Below are 19,933 nucleotides of genomic sequence, written 5' to 3'. Positions count from 1 at the left end.
AATAGCCAAGATATGGAAATAACCCAGAAGTCCATTGACAGATGAACAAGTAGAGAAAATGTGGTACATCCATACAAAGGAATATAATTCAGCCTTAAAAAAGGAAGGAAATCTTGACATATGTGACAACATGGATGAACTTGGAGAACATTGCTTTAAGTGAAATGAGCCAGTCACAGAAGGACAAATACTGCATGATTCTGCTTCTCTGAGGTATCTAAAATAGTCAAACTCAGAGAAGCAGATAGTAGAATAGTGGTTGCCAGAGGCTAGGGTGGAGTGGGGCAGAGGGCGGGGAATGGGGAGTTGTTGTTCAATGGGTATAAAGTTTCAGTTATGCAAGACGAGTCCGCAGTTCTAGAGATCTGCTGTATAACACAGTGCCTACAGTTAACAATACTGTATTGTGCACTTTAAAGACGTGTTAAAAGGGTAGATCTCATGTTGTGTTCTTACCACAAAAAAGACAGGGAGCACAAGGAAACTTTTGGAGTTGATGGCTATGTTTATTACCTTGATCGTGATGATGGTTTCATGGGTGTATGCATAGGTCCAAACTTACCAAATTACATACATTAAAGTTGTGCAGTTTTTTGTATATCAATTACACCTCAATAAAGCTGTTAATTAAAGAAAACATAAAAGAATGAAACAAGTGATATCACTACAGACCCTGAAGACATCAAAAGGATAATGAGGGAATACTAAAAACAAACAGAACAAAAAACTCTGAACACCTAAATGTGACAACTTAGATGAAGAACTAATTCCTTGAGGAACACAAACTACCATAACTTACCCAATATCAACTAGCTCATTTGAATAACCCTATAACTATTAGGGAGATTGAATTCAAAATTTTATAACTCCCAAAAAAGAAATCTCCAGGCCTAGATGGCTTCACTGGAGAATTCTCCCAAACAATTAGATAAGAGTTAACACCAACTCTACAGAATCTCTTCCAGAAAATAGAAGAGGACATTTCCTAATTCATTTTATGGACCTAGTGTTACCCTGATACCAAAACCAGACAAAGATAGTGCAAAAAAGAAAACTACATACCAATGTCTCTCATGACCTGAGATGCAAAAATCCTCAACAAAATATTAACAAATCCAACCCAACAATATATAAAAAAGAATTAAATACCATGACCAAGTGGAATTTATTCCAGGTATTCAAGACTAGTTCAACATTTTAAAAACAATCAGTGTAAACCACCTATCAACAAGCTAAAGAATAAAAATTACATAATCATATTAATTGATGCAGAAAAAATCCATTTGACAAAATTCAGTACCCATTTATGATAAAAATAGGAATAGAGGGGAAATTCCTCAACTTTTTAAGAGCATCTGCAAAAAACCCAGAGCTAACATTATTGTTCATGGTAAAGGAATGAGTGCTTTCCCCCTAAGATCAGGAACAAGGCAAGATGTCCCTTCCCACCTCTCATATTCAGCGTAGTGCTAGATGTTTACAAATAATGGTTTGTCTTATGTTGATGTATCTTGGAAGTGATTAAACACTCATTGTTGAGATCAAACACTCATAAGTTGTCCAATACAGAGGAGCTGCAGGTGGTGGGTTAAAGTGGCCAAGGAGGAAGAACCTTCCACAAAGCCCACCTCTCCCCGCCGTTTGTCTGTTCCAAAGGAATATGTCTGGAATGCAAAGTGTACCTGTAACACCTGGAAACCCACAGGTCCCAAGAGGCCCAGGCAGGTGTCCAAACAAGTGAAGAGATGCTACTATGACTTCCCACCCCAGGAGGTTATTGCAGCCAGGATTGTGGCCACACAAATATCTGGCCCCTCTAAAAGTAAACTTTACTATTTTCTAGGTTTACTATTTTCTAGGTTTACTATTTCCTTAATGATATGATTCGTAATGAATTTGAAAGGTGAAATATTCTAGACACCTCAAATCATTTTTTAAACCAAGTTAGAGTCAAATAAGATTCAAAAATTAATATATAATCCCCTTGGTTCTTGCCAGTTAGGCAGTCCTGTCCAGAATGCACTGCTGAAGAGATGTAGCAGGTCACCTGGTCCTTCCTTAAAATTTCTGTGCCTCAGTTTCCTCACCTGTGAAGTCGTGATCATAATAATTCTTATCTGGTAGGGATGTGGAAGGGATTAAAGGAGATAATTCAGGTGAAGCACTTAGAACAGTGCTTGCATCTGGTAGGCCTCCTGAAGAGAAGTGCTCCTAGCCTTCTGCCCACAGTTATTGGGGAGTCGGTCCTTTGGAAGGGCACCGGAGAAACTGCTTTCTATGAATCTCATTCTGTATCCAGAAGTGATTAGTCAACACTGTAGTTGCTCATCACCATTAACTGAAGGCTGATGAAAGGAGATAGCATTAAGAAAGGGAGCCTGAGATCACTTACTGGCTGCCTGCAACTGCATCCACTAACGTTTTATTTGGTCTGATTTTCTTCACCTGCCTGGCCCCCTAAGGCATTTGAGTTTGTGATGTCTGATGTTTTGCTAATCTACATTATAGAATTCCCCACCACTTCGGCCAAAGAGCCGTGGTTGAACGGCTGAGAGAGAGCAGTCCTCTCAGAGGTAAGGGAATAAAGGAAAGATTTTAGCATTTGCCATCACTTTAGATAAGTCACTTATTTAAAGTTTCTCATGTGAAACCTTAACACTAAGTGGAGGAGGGGCTGAGGGTGGATTTAAAGGATTTTCAAGGGTACTTTGGGTTATCTGCTGTGCGAATGTCTTCTGTTTGCCCTCCTGGTCCTCTCTCCACCTTCCCCACCATGCTCTGCGCCCAGGACTGCATCACCAGGTTGTGTTGCCCTCTGGCTTCCAGTTGAGTTCAGCCAAAGGTTGGGGGTAGGGGTGGGGGACACCAGCAGAGATGGAGGGGCAGGAGAGCAAGGTTGGGGTGTCTCTGCTCCTCTCAGGTGACTGTGTCCCCTGCAGGTCTAGGAGTGGAAACAAAGCTTGCTATTACACGCGCTTGGTACCTACACAGAGCCGACACCTTGGTAAGTGGTCCCTGTGAAATAATAAGAAATATGTTTTGGTCTCTGCCCCTGGTTCCTGACATGGAGCTTCTAAAATCCTTGTAAATAAGGGTGCTAGGAAAATCTTTCGCTCTAACAGTCAGTCTTTGATCCCTATTCCTGACCCAGAGCTCCTAAGACATTTGTATTGATAATTTTCTGGGTGATAGGAATGTCTTTTGCTCTAATGAGACAAGTCTGGGTGGGCTCCTGGATGGAGGCTGGTCACCAGAAAGCCCAAGCCATGATTAGAAGCTAGGAAATTTCAGCCGCTCGCTTTCCCCAGTTCTCTGGAGAGGGGAGGAGGGCTGGAAGTGGAGTTAATAACCAATCATAGCCAAGGGATGAAGCCTCCGTAAAAACCCCCAGAGTTCAGGATTCAGAGAGCTTCTGGGTTGGTGAGCACATCCATGCGCCAGGAGGGTGGCACACCCCAAATCCACAGGGACAGAAACCCTTACACAAGATCCTTCCAGATCTTGCCCTATGTATCTCCTCATATGGCTGTTCATTTGTACCCATTAAAATATTCTTTGTGACAAATCAACAATAGAAAGTAAATTTTTCCTAGGTTCTAAGAGCCACTCTAGCAAATTATTGAACCCAAGGAGAGGGTTATGGGAACCTCCAATCTGTAGCCAAGTCAGACAGAAGTTGTGGGTAACCTGAGGACCTACTACTTGGGACTGGCCTCTGAAGTGAGGGGCACTCTTGTGGGACTGAGCCCTTTACCTGTGGAGTCTGCACTAAACTCTAGTTAGTGTAAGAATTGAATAGATAGCAGGACACCCAGCTGGTGTCAGAGAATCAGTCATTGCAGGAAAAACCCACAACCTGGGGTCAGAAATATGTGTGAGAGTAAGGGAAAACACAGTGAATTTTTCCTAGACATCCTCTTATTAAACTCTCTTCAGACATCCTCCTTTGACAGTTGCATCTATTTCCTAACACTATATCTGAATATATCTGAGTATGTTGCACATATATACCTATCTTCACCTTCCTCATCTTTGAATCTAACCCCTGGGTAGAGTATAATTGGACCAAGGGCCAGGGTCAGCAAGGATGGTATTGATAGATAAGTAGATAGGTAAGGATAGATTCGAACCTCAGCCTGAAAACTCTCAAGTGTACAGAAAATACAACTTTTTCTACTTTTCTATAACCCAACTTAATTTCTATTTCAGCCCCCAATCTTCCAGGGTTGCAGAAACATAAGCTAAATCAGTTTAGGGTCCCCCCTGACAATTAAAATACAATTAATAAGTGTAAGAATAGAACTACCCACTAGGAATTTGGGAGCCAAGAGGAGGGACACCTAACACATCATCAAACAAGGGACAAAGGAGTGCCAGGGAACTTCCTGGAGAGTGTGGTGTCTGAGCTGAGACAAAAGGATGAATGGAGTTAAACAAGCAAACCAAGAAAACCTCACGATAGGCACAGGGTCCAGCCCAAGCAAAGGCACGGAAGCAAAAAACAGCAAGATGCATAGGAGACTACAAGCACCTCAGTGTTTTTGGAGTGTAATGTTCAAGACAAGGAGAGGTGACTGATAAAACAGTGACCAGATCTTTTTTTTTTAACTGAAGTATAGTTTGTTTACAATGTTGTATTAATTTCTGCTGTACAGCAAAGTGACTCAGTTATACATATATATTCTTTTTTTAAAATATTCTTTTCCATTATGGTTTATCATAGGATATTGAATATAGTCCTCTGTGCTATACACTACAACCTTGCTGTTTAATCTATCTTATATATAATAGGCTACATCTGCTAACCCCAAACTCCCAATCCACCCCTCCCCCAACCCCCTCCCCCTTGACAACCACAAGTCTATTCTCTATGTAACAGTGACCAGATCTTGAAGGGTTCTGTTAGATCAGGTTAAAGAGCTTAAACTTTATCTCTTAGATCAGAGGTCCCCAAGGGGGAGGTACACACACCCCAGGGTGTACACAAGAACATTCACTGGAATACAGGAAGAAAGTGTTAGAACTTCTAGCTTATGTTTTAATTTTTTTACTTTTGTGTATGTTTTATAATGTACATAATATTTATATTAGTGCCATAGGACATGTTATATAATAAACCAATAAATATTAGACACACATTGAAGAGTGGGTTCAACGTCAGAATTCAACCAGAATCTGAACTGACTTTGGCTTTGACCAAGTGCTCCTTTGAATGTCATTTCTTTCATCCCTGAGCCTCTGTGTAATCAATGATCCTGTGAAAGCACAGATCACCAGCCTATCTAATCAGTGTAACAGCAACAATTGAACAAGGCATTGGTTTGGTTTCATTGTTAGTATTAGAATATTTGTTTTCCAAAATGAGTGAGCTTTCTAGATGCAATTTTGAGTAAATTTTCCTTATGTGTTTATAAGTGGAAATTCCCCCTTTTGGGTAAAATATATATAAATGGATATTTATTATTGCCAGAGTAAAATGCTACAATTATTAGTGATCACTGTGAAGCTAGAAATTTTACGTATGAAATCAATTTAAAACTTTCAAATTATTAACTAAATAGAGAAATTGACTGGTACTTAATATGAAGATTTAGAAAGAGTGAGGTAGCTGGATAACTTTATGAGGAACCTTATTTTGTTTTTATTGAAATATAGTTGATTTACTATATTGTGTTAGTTTCAGGTGTACAGCAAACTGAGTCAGTTATATACATGTATGTATATATCTATGTTCTTTTTTTCAATTCTTTTCCATTATACTTTATTACAAGATATTGAATATACTTCCCTGTGCTATACAGTAAATCCTTGTTGTTTATCTATTTTATATATGGTAGTGTGTATCTGTTAATCCCATACTCTCAATTTACCCCTCCCTCCCTTTCCCTTTGGTAACCATAAGTTTGTATTCTGTGTCTGTGAGTCTATTTCTGTTTTGTAAATAAGTTCATTTGTACTATGTTTTATTTATTTATTTTTAAATTTATTTACTTATTTATTTATATTTGGTTGTGTTGGGTCTTCGTTGTTGTGTGCAGGCTTTTCTCTAGTCGTGGCGAGTGGGGGCTAATCTTTGTTGCGGTGCACGGGCTTCTCATTGCGGTGGCTTCTCTTGTTGCAAAGCACGGGCTCTAGGCACGCGGGCTTCAGTAGTTGTGGCTTGCAGGCTCTAGAGCCCAGGCTCAGTAGTTGTGGCGCACTGGCCTAGTTGCTCTGCGGCATGTGGGACCTTCCCGGACCAGGGCACGAACCTGTGTCCCCTGAATTGGCAGGCGGATTCTTAACCACTGCGCCACCAGGGAAGTTCCTGTACTATGTTTTAGATTCCACATATAAGTGATATCATATAATATTTTGTCCTTCTCTGTCTTACTTCCCTTAGTATGATAATCTGTAGGTCCATCCATGTTGCTGCAAATGGCGTTAATTCTTTCTTTTTTAATGGCTGAGTAATAGTCCATTATATTTATATATATATATCTATATATATCTATATATATATATATATCTATATATATATATATATCTATCTCACATCTTCTTTATCCATTCATCTGTTGATGGACACTTAGTTTGCTTCCATGTATTGGCTATTGTTACTAGTGCCACTCTGAACTTTGGGATGCATGTATCTTTTTGAATTAGAGCTTTCATCTTTTCTGGTTATATGCCCAGGAGTGGGATTGCTGGATCATATGGCATCTCTATTTTTAGTTTTTTAAGGAACCTCCATACTGTTCTCCATAGTGGCTGCACCAATATACATTCCCACCAACAGTGTAGGAGGGTTCCCTTTTTCCACACCCTCTCCAGAATTTATTATTTGTAGATTTTTTTTGATGATGGCCATTCTGGCTTTTGTGAGGTGATACCTCTTAGTTTTGATTTGCACTTCTCTAATAATTAGTGATATTGAGCATCTTTTCATGTGCCTGTTGGCCATCTGTATGTCTTCTTTAGAGAAATGTCTATTTAGGTCTTCTGCCCTTTCTTTTTTTTTTTTGGCTGCGTTGGGTCTTCGTTGCTGCGTGCGGGCTTTCTCTAGTTGCGGTGAGTGGGGGCTACTCTTCATTGCAGTGCGCGGGCTTCTCATTGCGGTGGCTTCTCTTGTTGCAGAGCAAGCGCTCTAGGCGTGTGGGCTTCAGTAGTTGCAGCACGCAGGCTCAGTAGTTGTGGCTCACAGGCTTAGTTGCTCCGCGACATGTGGGATCTTCCCAGACCAGAGATCCAACCCGTGTCTCCTGCATTGGCAGGCGGATTCTTATCCATGTGTCACCAGGGAAGTCCCTTCTGCCCATTTTTTTATTGGGTTGCTTGTTTTTTTGTTATTGAGTTGTATGGGCTGTTTGTATATTTTGTAAATTAAGGCCTTGTTGGTCGTGTCGTTTGCAAATATTTTCTCCCAGTCTGTAGAAAGAACTTATATTCTTTTAGAGCCAATATGTTTATAAAACTTTAAAGAATAATAGAATGCTGGGAATTCCCTGGAGGTTCAGTGGTTAGGAGTCAGTGCTTTCACTGCTGGGGCCCAGGTTCAATCCCTGGTTGGGGACTAAGGTCCCACAAGCCACACAGTGCTGCCCCGCCCCCCCCCAAAAATAGAATGCAGACTAAAAGGGATTCCATTATACTATAATTTTAATAGTTGTAGAAGCACTCGGTGTACAAGCCTGCATTTGTAACACAAAATAACCTGTAAGAATTGTATTAAAGTTTTAATTATTTAATTCCATTTTGGCCATGAGAGTTTCAAGAAAAGAATATTTATTTGGGTGTTCTTTACATCATATCAACTGTGCCACTTCAAAATTTCACTCCTATTTCAAGTACCACAACATCCCTAATACCTTTAATACATTTATTATGTCTTTAATTCAGACATAATAAAGAATATAAGTAGCATTTTAAAAGATGAAACTTTTAAAGAAAAATGAAGTATCCCAAACATATTTTGATTTCACTGATTAAACTTCTACCATTTTCCATAGGTGAAGTAAAAAATCTTTTGAGATTTCCCAAGCTAGGAATTCTAGGTACAAAGTTCCTTTAAGAACACAAGATACTGGAAAATCTTTTCCAGAATTTCATTTGTCATGTACAAAAAGGGTAGTGCTTTTATTGAATGTGCTGTTTTGGTGTTTTGGGTGTTGTATATGTAGACATTTGGCTATATGGAGAAAATCTGACTTCTGTAAGTTTGGTGGTTCTGTGGAATAATAACTAAATCAACTCTCTTGCTCTCCTTCATGGCTGAGAGGTTTTTGGATTTCCCTAAAACTGATAGCATAGAGAATCTGATTGATAAAACAGTAATGGAATGGAAAATCACTTAGGTGTCATACAATTGTCACTGCATAAAACAAGCAAGGTAAAGGTTAAGAATGATTTAGGAATCACAAATATTCAATGTTTTGTTCACATCTTTTAGTTATATGTTCAATAAGGTAATTGTAGTATGGCATAATGTAACAGGATTACTGGCCATGGGTTCAACTGTGGAGGGCCCCTCATCATTCTTCAGCTAAAGGAAGCTATTGAACATATAAGAGATTTAGGAGCTCTCTTATCTTTCACTTATTATAAAAGATGCTCAAATAAGATGGAACAGTGACTATTACATGTTTTAAAGGCACTTGAACAAAATAAAGCCTTAATAATGTACCACAGAAAACAATGGCAATGTAGCAGAGCTTAGTAGCAGTTCAATAGTTGGTTGCAGAGAAAGTGCCTCATTTGCTGGAACCTGATGAAGAAATAAACAAATTGATGTGCCTTATGAGTTCAAGTACAGCCTTTCCTGAATGATACCTGCTGTAGGGATCCTCTTATAATTCTATTCCAGGTAAGATGCTGAAATTGGCATATGTGCAGTCACAACAGAGGCACAGATTGAAATTCAAATATTATTTGGTTATTGCAAAAGCCAGTTACATTCTTCTCTTGCCCCATTCCTGGATCCAAGCTTCAAGAAATTTTTTTTTCCAAGTGACTGTGTGAAACAATTAATGAATGCTAAAGTATTAGAAGCAAGAAATATAAGGAAGGGCAAGAATCTTGAGTTTGTTTCTGAAAATATTCAGAAAGCATCCTCTTTAAGATTGGCACAAAGCTTCAGATGGTGCGATTGCTTCAGTGAAACTGCATCCTCAGAAGCACCCAAATCTTTAATCCAGAAGTAGGAAGAGGAGATTCATATTCATGACAGCCAGATGATATTAGAAATGAAGGGAAAAGACGATTAACAACATTAATACCAGTAGACTTTGCTAAGTTATGCGTGTATATTGGAATACCTAGAGCAACCACTAAGAAAACTGTACAAAGCAATATGCCTAAAAACTCTGTAAATAAACCAAGAAAGAATCCTTGAAAATATGCAAATAAGAGAGAAACAGAGAAAACAAGAAGAAAACAACTCATAAAAAGCTAAAGTATATCAATAATTACCTTAACTGTAAATGGTCTAAGCACACAAATTAAAACAAAGAGATTGGCAGAATGGATTAAAAAATAATAACCTAACAATATTCTGTTTACAAGAATCTCATTCCAAATACAATGACACTGATAGGTTGAAAGTAAAAGCATGGAAAAAGTTATATCATGCAAACATTAATCCAAATAAACAAAAACAATAAAAGCTGTGAGTGGCTATATTAATATCAGATAAAGTAGACATCAGAGCAAAGGAAGTTACTAGAGACAAAGAGGGACATTACGTAATGTCCCTCTTATAAAAGATAATATGATAAATGTTATTCCACCAGGAAGACATTGCAATCCTAAATGTGAATCCACCAAGCATGTGAAGCTCATGAAACACATGACCCACAAAACACACGAAGCAGACAGTGAGAGAGCTGAAAGGAGAAATAGACAAATATATAATTATACTTGGGGAACTCAACTCTCTAGTCTTAACAATTATTAGAACTACTTAAACAGAAAATCAGCAAGGATATAGAAGAACTCAACAACACAATCAACCAACAAAATCTAATTAATATACAATACCTAACAACAGTAGAACACACATTTTTAAGTACCCATAGAACATTCACCAAACAGACCATATCCTTGGCCATAAAACAAACCTCAACAAATTTAAAAGAGTTTAAATCAGACAGAGAGTATTCTTTGACCATAATGAAATCAAACTAGACATCGATAACAGAAAGAAAACAAGAAAATGCCCAAACACTTAGAAATTAAACAACACACTTCTAAATAATACAGGGGTAAAATATAAAGTCTCAAGAGAAATGAAAAATACATACAATTGAATGAAAATGAAAATATAACATATCAAAATGTGTAGAATTTAGCTAAAGCAATGCTGAAATCAGGAAATTTCTAATACTAAATGCTATATTGGAAAAAAGAAAATGTCTCAAATCAATAATCTAAGTTCCTACCTCAAGAAACCAGAAAGAGCAGAGTGAAAACAAAATCCAACGTACACCGACAACAAAAAATAATAAAGATAATAATAGAAATAAGTGAAATTTAAAACAGGAAAACAATGGAGAAAATTAATGAATTAAAGAGTTAGAGCTTTGAAAAAAATTAATAAAATTGATAACTGTTTAGCAAGACTACCACAGATAAAAGAGAAAATGATTTAGCAATATCAGGAATGAAATAGGGACTATCACTACATATTCTGCAGCTACTAAAAAGATGACAAAGAGTACTTCAAATTTATATTCATAAATTTGACAATAGAAAAAAAGGGACAAATTACTTAAAAACCACAAATTACCAAACTCAACCAAGAGAAAATAGACAACTTGTGTTGTCCTGTGGCCATTAAAGAAATTTAATTTATAATTAAAAACTCCCAAAAAAGAAATTTTCAATTCTAGATAGTTTCACTGAAGAATTCAATCAAACTTTTAAAGATTTAACACCAATTTTACAAAATCTCTTCCAGAAAAGAAAGAGAAGAGAAGGGAACATGTCCCAACTTCTTTTATGAGGCTAGTATTACCCTGATACCAAAAACAAAGACAGTACAAAAAAAGAAAACCACCAATATTTCACAATATCTCACTGAGACACAAAAATCCCCAGCAAAATATTAACAAACCTAATCCAACAATGTATAAAAAGAACTATGCAACTTAGCCAAGTAGGATTTATTCTAGGTACACAAGTCTAGTTCAACATGTTTAGAAATGATCAGTGTAATCTACCATACCCATAAGCTAAAGAAGGAAAATCACATAATCATGCAAACTGAGAGAGAAAAAACATTTAACACCATCCAACACTCATTCAAAATAAAAACTCTCAGCAAACTAGGAATAGAAAGAACTACCTCAAATTGAGAAAGAGCATTTACCAAAAAATCTACAGGTAACATCGTACTGAACGGTTTTTACTGAATGCTTTCCCTCTAAGATCAGGAGATCCTCTCACTATTTTCATTTGACATAGTACTGAAAGTTCTAGCCAGTGCAGTAAGGCAGAAAGAAAGAGAAAGTCGTGGGGTAGGGAGGGAAGAAAGAAAGAAAGGGAGAAAGAAAGAGAAAGAAAGAAAGAGAGGGAGGGAGGGAGGAAGGAAGGAAGGAAGAAAGGAAGGGAAGGAGGAAGGAAGGAAGAAGGAAACAGAAAGGAAGAGAGGGGGAGAGGAAGAAAGAGGGACAAAAGGCATACAGACTGGAAAGTAAAAAATAAAATTCTCCCAATGTGCAAATGACATGATTGTCTAAGTACAAAATCCCAAGGAATCTACAAAAAAATCAAAAAGCAAAACTCCTAGAGCTAATAAGTAACTACAGCAAGGTTTCAGAATACAAGATCAAAACACAAAGATCAATTGCATTTCTATATTCTAACAATGAACTTGTGGAAACTGGGATTTAAAACAATACTATTTACAATCACTCCAAAGAAAATTAAATACTTAGGTATAAACTTACAAAACACGTACAGGATCTGTACACTGAAAATACAAAATCAAAGATCTAAATAAACAGAGAAATATATCATGTTCATGCATTAGAAAACTCAACATAGCAAACAGGTCAAGATTTACCTATAGGTTTCATACAATTTCTATAAAAATCCTAGCAAGGTATTTTGTAGACATACACAAGCTTATTCCAAAATTTATATAAAAAGACACAGGCCTTAGAATAGCTCAAATAATTTTAAGAAATAAGAATAAACTGGGAAGAATCACTTTACCCAATATTAAGTCTTACTCTTTAGCTAGTGATCAAGAGAGTGTGATATTGGTGGATGGATAGACACATAAGTCAATGGAACAGAACAGATAATCCAGAATAGACCCACACAAATATGACCAAATGATTTTTGATGAAGGTGTAAAAACAACTCAATGGAAAGATAGCCTTTTCAACAAATAATGTTGGAGCAACTGTACATTCATAAGAAAAAAAATTTAACCTAAATCTAAACTGCACATCTTCTACAACATTTAACATAAAATGGATTTTGGACTTAAATGTAAAATGTAAAACTATAAAACTTTCAGGAAAAAAAAATAGGAGAAAGTCTTTGGGATCTCAGGCTAGACTTGACACCAAAACATGACAAATGATGGAGGAAAAATTGAAGTTGGACCTCATCAAAATAAAAATAATTTTTGCTCTGCAAAAGACTCAGTTAAGAGGAGACTCTGTTAAGTTACAGCCCGGGGGGAAACATTTGCAAGCCTTTAATCTGACAAAGGACTAGTATTTAGAATATATATAGAACACTCAAAACAGCAAAAATATAATCAATGCAATTAGAACAGGAGACAGGAGAGTGAGACCAGAGAGAGATATGAGTCAAGAATGACTCTCAGGGACTTCCTGGTGGCGCAGTAGTTAAGAATCAGCCTGCCAATGCAGGGGACACAAGTTCGAGCCCTGGTCTGGGAAGGTCCCACATGCCGAGGAGCAGCTAAGTCCATGCACCACAACCACTGAGCCTGCACTCTAGAGCCCGTGTGCCACAACTACTGAGCCTGCGTGCCACAACTACTGAGCCTACGCACCTAGAGCCAACGCTCCGCAACAAGAGAAGCCACCACAATGAGAAACCCATGCACCACAACTAGGAGTAACCCCTGATTGCTGCAACTAGAGAAATCCCATGCGCAGCAACGAAGACCCAACGCAGCAAAAAATAAATTAATTCATTCATTAAAAAAGAAAAAAAGAATGACTCTCAAGTTTCTATCTTAGGTGAATAGGGATTACCAGCTGAGACTGAGAATGTTTTATATCTTGGTTAAAGTATACATTAAGTGTGATTTCACAAATTTAATGTGAAAGAGGATTGCACAGATCAGAACGTGGGCACAAGACATGAACAGACACTTCATGGAAGAAAATATGCAGAAGGCAAATAAGCACATGAATAGATGTTCAACATCACTGGCCATTAAAGAAATGCAAACTGAGGGAATTCCCTGGTTAGTGGGACTCCTCGCTTCCACTGCAGGGGGCATGGGTTCCATCTCTGCTCAGGGAACTAAGATCCCCAAGCAGCCAAAAAATTTTAAAAATTAGAAACAAAACGCAAATTGAAACCACAATAGATATCACTACACACCTATCAGAATAGCCAAAATAAAATATTGTGACAGCACCAAATGCTGGTGAGGATGTGAAGAAACGATCACTAATACATTGCCGGTGGGAATATAAAATGATACAGCCACTCTGGAAAACAGTTTGGCACTTTCTTATAAAATTATACAACTACCATTTGACCCAGCAACTGCCCTCCTGAGCTTTTGTCCCAGAAAAAGGAAACTAATGTTCACACAAAAACCTGTATATCAGGGGACTTCACTGGTGGTCCAGTGGTTAAGATTCTGCGCTAAGACTCCACCCTTCCACTGCAGGGGGCAAGGGTTCGATCCCTGGTCAGGGAACTAAGATTCTCACATGCTGTGCCACCAAAAAAAAACCACCTGTATACAAATGTTATAGCAGCTTTATTTGTGATAACCAAAACCTGCAAACCAGCCAGATGTCTTTCAACAGGTTACCAACAAAACTGTGGTGCCATGGACTCCTACTCAGGGAGAAGAAGGATAATAAACTACTGACACACAACTTGGATGCATCTCCAGGGATTTTTGTGGGGTGTTACAGCACCATGTCAGCAATTTATGCGCAAGTGGTTCAAAGAAAAACTATTCTTTGCAGTATTCTTGAAAGCCTGAAATTATTTCAAAGAGAAAAAGAGTAACTGGCAGAGCTTAAAGTCTAATTGTACACGAGAGAGGCAGGAGTCAAGAATGACTCCCAAGTTTCTAGCTTAGGTGATAAGGGTTACCAGGTGAGACCAAGAATATAAGGTACAGTAATAAGAATATAAGGTACAGCAATAAGAATATAAGGTAGAGATTCCCTTTTAATATTGCATTTTAATTTATCAAGGTTATTTTGACAAATTCTTGTACTTTCAGCTAAATTCTAAAAGTTGCCTGTGGTCAGATGATTTGGTACCAGAGATCCTGAGTCTCATTCCTGGCTCTAAATTAACACAGAGCACTTAATTTCTTCAATGCTTGCTTTTTCATTTACAAAGTGAGACTAATAATTCTAGTCTGCAAAGTACTTTCCTCAGGAGAGAGTCATAATTTGAGTGCAATTAACTGCTTGTAATTTTTCAAACATAAAATTCTACTTGATGTTCACCTAATAGTATTCGAAACACAATGTCCCAAACTGTTTCCTAAAAGTGATTATTTTTTTAAACCATCAATTCATTTTGAGGTAATTTTATGACATGGAGATTAAATTAGAACTAACTCATATAAAAATAATATCCTTTAACACTAGCCATAACAACAGTTGGACATTATCTTAATAGGAAGATTGTGCAACATGAGGAAGGTGGGGGAAGAGATAAAAACAGCAAAAAGTCAATTTCTACATAGAACTCCATGTTTCCATAATTATTGGTATCCACTCCTCCTGTAAGTTTTCTCAGAAAGCAGCAGACAGAATTATATATAGTCCCAGCCATGAAACTAATGAACTCAATACAAAGAATACTGGTAGACATAATGAGAGATTCTACCTTGGGGTATTAGTGTCAGACTTTAATGCTGAAGGCCAGACTTGGAGCCATACCTTAATCTCAATGGGACTGACGGGGCTATAGAGTGTTCAGGTAGACACTGGGTCCCAACAAGAAGCTTTTGTTTGCATATTGTCAAGCCCCCTCCTTCACCTCATCAGAGTGTCTTTCAGGTTGTTCTTGAGAAGACCAGGAAAGCTGAGGGAGAAAAAATAGTGCACATATTCATCATCTCTCCTCACAGAGAAACAATGATTTTTTTTTTTAAATAAATTTATTTATTTATTTATTTTTGGCTGTGTTGGGTCTTCGTTGCTGCACACAGGCTTTCTCTAGTTGCGGTGAGCGGGGGCTACTCTTCATTGCAGTGCGCAGGCTTCTCATTGTCGTGGCTTCTTTTGTTGCGGAGCACAGGCTCTAGGCGTGCAGGCTTCAGTAGCTGTGGCACGTGGGCTCAGTAGTTGTGGCTTGCAGGCTCTAGAGCTCAGGCTCAGTAGTTGTGGAGCACGAACTTAGTTGCTCCGCGGCATGTGGGATCTTCCCAGACCAGGGCATGAACCCGTGTCCCCTGCACTGGCAGGCAGACTCCCAACCACTGCGCCACCAGGGAAGCCCAAACAATGATTTTTATAGTACAGTAATTTTTAAAATGTTATTCCTCCTTCCTATTTTAATGTGAGTTTTTAGTTTGAATACACTCATAAAATGATAATAGTCATAAATTCATGAAATATGCCTACAGTAGCAGAAATAGAAGAAGCAAGTGCTTAGAACACACCTGAATAAGATTCTACAGTCCCTGTGCAGGATTTGAGGGGCCATAGGTCACAGAATCATTCATTTCAAAAAAAATTATTATTGAAGTGTAAGGTACATACAGAAAAGTGCACAAATCCTAAATGTACAAATCGATAAATAATAAAAAGTGACCACATCTATGTAACCAACAATCTGGTCAAGAAATGGTAATCTATGAAAAAACTAAATAGTCAGAATAGTGGTTAATGTTGGGAGCTGTCATCTGGGAGGGGGACACACCACTGGAACTTGAAAATGTTCTATATCTCGATCTGGGTGATGGTTATCATAACTGTTTACATATGTAAAAATTATCCTGTACATTTCAGATTTGTGTATTTTCTCTACTTAAGTTATAATTCAATAAAAAATTTTAAAAATTTAAGGATTGGTTTTGAGCTGCATGTAAATGGAACTGTACCACATGTGTTCTTTTGTATCTTGCTCAACAGTATGTTTGGGAAATTCATCTATGTAGTTGAATATGTTGCAGTTCATTCATTCTTATTGCCAACAGTGTTAAATTGTATGAGTATGCCACAGTTTATTTATCCATTCTACTTTTGACTATATCTAATTTGAAGCTAATATGAATAATATTTCTGTACATGTCTTTTGGTATATGTATGTACACATTGCTGCAGGGCATATATTTAGAAGTGAAATTGCTGGATCTTAGGTATTCAGTTGGATATACTGGTAGTTTTACAACATGGTCATTCCAATTTACCTCTCTACCATCAATGTATAAGAGTTCCCACTAGCTCCACATCCTCACCAATAATTGCTATGTGTCAGTCTTTGTAATCTTAGTCGTTCTGGCAGGAGTGTACAGTACACTGTATTGTTGTTTTCAATTTCATTGATTTTGAATACTTTTTCATATATTAGTAGTCATTTTGTGAAATCTGTTCCAATCTTTTGCCCATTTTTTAAATAGCTTGTCTGTATTTGTCTTATTGATTTGAAAGAGTTCTTTATATATTCTGGATATATATCTTACAGCTTGCCTTTTCACTTTCTTAATTGTGTCTTTTGATGAACAGATGTTATTAATGTTGGTTTGGTCCAATTTATCAATCTTTTCCTTCATGGTTAACGCAACTTTGTGTCCTGTTTAAGAAATTCGTTTCATCATGATTATGAAGATTGTTCCTATATTGCTTTTAGAAGCTTCATACATTCAAATCTGCAATTTCCTGGAGTTTAATTTTCTATATGATATGATGTAGAGGTCAGGTTTCATTTTTTTTCCATTTGGATATCCAATTGTACCAGTACTATTTATTGAAAAGATCATCTTTCCCCACTGCTCTGAAGTGTCACTTTTGCCACAAATCAAATGTTTTTGTGTGTGTCTATTGCTGGTCACACTATTCTGTCCAATTGGTCTACAGACCTTAGTATCTGTCCTTTCACAATACTAAGCTGTCTTAATAACTGTAGATTTGTAATAAGTTTTACTCAGTAGCAAGTCCTTCTACTTTGTTCTTCTTTTTAAAAATTGTCTTAACTATTTTTGGCTCTTTGCATTTCCATATAAATTTCAAACTTGGCTTGTCAAAACCCACCAAAACAAGCAAACAGAAAGCTTGCTAAGATTTTTATTGAGGCTGCATGAATATTTAGATCAATTTAAAGAGAATTATATTCTAGTCCATGAATGTGTTGTTTTCCTCCATTTATACATTTGAGAGTAAATTGTAGCCATGATTTCATTTTACCTCTAAATATTTCAATCTGTATTTTGTAAAAGCAATGATATTCTCTTACATAACCACAATACACATATCAAAATCAGGAAATGAACATTGATACAATACTATTCTCTAATCTGCATGCATTATTTAAATTTCATTAATGCCTTCAATAACGTCTCCTGTAGCAAAAGAGAAAATAAGTGATGTGGTGTTTTTGGTTTTTGGTTTTTGTTTTTTCTGGTCCAACGTCCAATCCAGAATCACATATTACATTTATTTGTTATGTCTCTTTAGTCTTCCTTCATCTGGAACATTTCCTGAGTCTTTCTTTGTTTGGAAATGTTTAAGAATACAGGCCAGTTATTTTTTGTACAACATCCCTGATTTGGTTTTGTCTGATATTTCCTCATGGTTGGATGTAGGTTATGCATTTGGGGAAGAAAAAACCATGAAAGTAACTTTGTGTCTCTCTTTGTGCACCAAATCAGGAGGTACATAATGTCCATTTTTCCCTTTGCTGGTAATGTTAATTTTGCCCACTTGGTTGAAGTAGTATCTGCCAGTCTTCTCAACAGTAAGGTTACCTATTTTCCCTATTTCCCCTATTTCATGTGTTTTGAGTTTTTTGATGCTATTTTAATGCTATTTTTAAACTATCATTTTCTGATTGTTGATGGTATATAGAAATTCAGTTGATTATAGTAGATTAAACTTGTATCCATCAACCTCTCTAGACTCTCACTTCTCTATAATGTGTAATGTTTTAACTCTTTTTAAATTCTTTTCATTCTAATAATTTATCGGTAGATTATTTATGAATTTTCTAAATATACAAGTATGTCAGTTATATATAATGACAGTTTTTTCCTCCTGTTACAAAGCCTTATACCTTTTATTTTGTTTCTTGCCTTTTTTACTGTCTAGGACAATATTAAATAGAAATGGTGATAGTGTGTATCCTTCTCTTGTTCCCAATTTCAGGGGGAAAGGTTTTGATATTTTACTCTTTAATACAATATTTGCTATAGATATTTGGAGAATCACTTAACATATTAGGGAAGATTCTTTCTATCCATTGGCACTAGACCTTTTTTTTCAGTCATGAATATATGTAGAATTTTACCAAATGCCCTTTTTTTCTCTATTAAGTTAACAATACTTTGCCTTTATTCTGTAAACATAGTTAATTACACTGATTAACGTTTTTTGTTGGTTTTTTTTTAATTTTTGGCTGTGTTCGGTCTTCATTGCTACACGCGGGCTTTCTCTAGTTGCGGTGAGCGGGGGCTACTCTTCTTTGCGGTGCGCGGGCTTCTCATTGTGGTGGCTTCTCTTGTTGCGGAGCACGGGCTCTAGGTGCATGGACTTCAGTAGTTGTGACTCGCAGGCTCTAGAGTGCAGGCTCAGTAGTTGTGGCGCACGGGCTTAGTTGTTCCGCGGCATGTGGGATCCTCCCGGACCAGGGCTCGAACTTGTGTCCCCTGCATTGGCCGGCATATTCTTAACCACTGCGCCACCAGGGAAGTCCCTGATTAACGTTTTTAATGTTAAACCAACCTTGCACTGCTGGAATAAACTCAACCTGGTTATACACAATTGTTAAGGTATTTGCTAGGTTCTTACTTTAAGACTAAATTGCAGTTACCCCCAAATGGCTAAAAAAAAAATCTCAAATATTATTTGGTTTAATTTATGCCCAGGTTATGGTCAATTTCGGTAAATGTTTTAGGCTCCCTTTCCCATATGCTATGGTTATGTAACAAATCACCAAAACTTAACAGCTTAGAACAGTAATAACCATTTTTATCTCTCATAGTGTCTGTCAAGAATTCCAGAGCAACTCAGCAGACTCAGTTCTGCTCAAGGTCTCTTATGAGGTTTAAGTCTGATTGGTTGGGATTAGAGTTATCTCAAAAGCTTCTTCACTCAAATCCCTGGTGCCTAGGCTGGGGAGACTCCAACAGCTGGATTTTGGAACACTTGGGGCTCCTCAAACATCCCCTCTAACTCTGTGTGGTTAGAGCACATCTCCAGCACAGCAGCTTTGGTGTGGTAGGACTTCTTATATAGCAGCTCAGGGTTCCCAAGGCATGTGTCCCAAGAGGCAGGCAGAGGGAAGCTGCTAGATCATAAAGATCTAGCCTTAGAAGTCACACAGCATCATTCCACCAAACTACTGGTTACAAAAGCCCACTCAGTCTCAAGGGTTGGGAACATAGGCCCCACCTCTCAGTGGAGGAGTGGCAAGTCACATTGTAAGGAGAACATGTGATATATATTGGTGAGGCCATCTTTAGAAAATGTAACCTGCCAGAGCAGCATCCCACAAGCCCCACAGCTTGTGGGATCTTATCTCTACCCCCAATAGCATAGTGCCCATCTTC

This window comes from Balaenoptera musculus, chromosome 13, assembly GCF_009873245.2.
Source record: "Balaenoptera musculus isolate JJ_BM4_2016_0621 chromosome 13, mBalMus1.pri.v3, whole genome shotgun sequence".
NCBI classification, from domain to species: Eukaryota; Metazoa; Chordata; class Mammalia; order Artiodactyla; family Balaenopteridae; genus Balaenoptera; species Balaenoptera musculus.
This window is presented reverse-complemented; position numbering follows the sequence as displayed.